The following is a 2,477-nucleotide window of genomic DNA, read 5'->3' as shown; positions in this document are numbered from 1 at the left end:
ATTGATAGAAAAGGCCACAAAAGGAAGAAGGAGACCTCGATATTATGTAAATAGAGGAATTTATCTGCAAAAATATGTGACACTTAATCGGTAGCCATGATAAAACTCCGAGTTTCGGATGCCGGGGTGGGAACCCACGCCAACATCTCTTCAGTTATCCGGCCATTGAAAAATTCCTGACAGGAAACTCGGAGTTTTATCATGGCTACCGAATAAGTGTCACATATTTTTACACACACACTCACACACACACACACACATATATATATATACATACATACATACAAATATATATATACACACACGAACACACACAAGCACACACACACAGGCACACATACACATGCGCCTGCACGCGCACGCACACACACACACATGCAAAGAGAGGGAAATTATAAAGAGATTGTGGTATTAGTATTTACTTGTTTAGATATAATGCAAGTGTCCATGTGCGCGTGTAAAGGTGTAGGTGTGCGCGTGTGTTTCTCTGTATGTGTGTGTATGTGTGCGTGTGTGTGCGTGTGTGTGCGTATGTGGAGAGAAAAGGGGAGTGTATACTGAATATCAATTATTGTCAATATTAATAAAAGACATTGTTGCTTGCTTAGTCACGCTCCATATGCTACGCTACCAAATAATATTTCATGCGTGCAATCAAACAGGCAGTTTGAGTCTGTGATACTTTGTGTGTGAGACGCGCGTCTGATTTGTGGGTCCATCTCAAATGGAAAACTGCGAGCAAGATTGTCAAAAACTACACTGCTAACAGACTGAAAGAAACAAATTACACACACACACACGAATACACATATATATACATGCATATATATAAGCGCAGGAGTGGCTGTGTGGTAAGTAGCTTGCTTACGAACCACATGGTTCCGGGTTCAGTCCCACTGCGTGGCACCTTGGGCAAGTGTCTTCTACTATTGCCTCGGGCTGACCAAAGCCTTGTGAGTGGATTTGGTAGACGGAAACGGAAAGAAGCCCGTCGTATATATGTATATATACAATGAATAAGTCCTAGGGTCGATTTGCTCGACTAAAGCGTGTGTACATCAATTCATCTAAAAAATCTGTGATTGAGAATCTTTGCACTGTCTTACAAATCTTCACTGTGCCACTAACAGATTAGATTTAAAGAATCCGCGTCAGTTTCGTTTCTCCTAGAGAAATGCTTTTACGATGGTTAAAGTGCACAAGTTTCCCCATCGCTTCCAGTAGTTTTTCTTGTTTATTACCTTGACTATTTCTGTGTCCTTACAAACTATTGCTAGGTAAATGTTGTCTCTGTACTTTGCTTATTTATTTTTAATAGGTCTTTTTTTAATATTTTTCTGTCCTGCTGGGTTTCTTGCAACCCCCAACTCCAGGCAGGACTAGTAGGGTGCTGATTTCAATGTCGTTCAGCCGACCTTGCCACAATTTGAACTAGATTACACGTTACCAGCAGATATTGGAAAGATGACAGTTGTTTGGCAATATATTTTTGATAAAACAATCAATAATTCATTAATTAATCAATGAATTAATTATCAATCAAAACATAAACTGCAATCAATGCGAGTACTTTTATTGAGAGGATAATTTCTCCAATATACAATGACTATAACAACAGGCGGTTGTGCACCATCGCCTCAATGCTCAGGATATTGGCTCTCCTCAAGTCTTCTGTGTCATGAGTTATCAAGGATACATTTAGAATATGTCATAGACATCGCTGATGGAAGCGTTCAAGAAACTTTACATGATGCATGCAAAGGTTCCATGTCTCACATGTGTAAAGGAGCGGCGTCAACGCAGCGGTATACAACATCTTTTATTCGCCTTGTGATGCCATGTTGGTACCAGACACAAGATCCCTGATTGAATCAGCTGCCTTCTCAAGATCCCTGGTTGAATCAGTTGCCTTCTGAAGCTTTAAAGATACGTCATCATCCTGGTCAGCTTTGACTTAATGGCCCTCTGACCATACAATGATTTTCCTTCTTTCAGACATTCAGTAACCAGAACTACATGATTCAATTTATCCTTCTATTCTTTAAGATGGTGCTATTTGATGTTATAAAATTTGTCTTTTATTTCTAGCACTATGTAAGACTATACAAAGCCTCATTCGTCAGGCAACACCGAGAAATCTCTGAGCAAACATAGCTATGATCGAAGACATTTAGAATTCTGTTTTAGAAGTGAAAACAAATATAACAAAAAAAATATAACAAAAAAAAAAACATTCAGATTTTAACATTTTATTGATTTTCGTATACTCTTTAACAGTCTTTTAAAAAATATATTCCAGTAAAAACCGTGACTTTCCATTGAATATAATTTGAGTTTTGTAAGTTGACAAAACACGTTATAAAATAAATAAAATGAGCCAAGGAGAATAATTCAGCGGGACATAGGTATGACTTTTCAAAAGTTGAAGGCTGACACCCTAAAGGCTGTATACAAATATATTTTCTTAATTACTTGCT

This window comes from Octopus bimaculoides, chromosome 21 (genome assembly GCF_001194135.2).
Source record: "Octopus bimaculoides isolate UCB-OBI-ISO-001 chromosome 21, ASM119413v2, whole genome shotgun sequence".
Taxonomy (NCBI): domain Eukaryota; kingdom Metazoa; phylum Mollusca; class Cephalopoda; order Octopoda; family Octopodidae; genus Octopus; species Octopus bimaculoides.
This window is presented reverse-complemented; position numbering follows the sequence as displayed.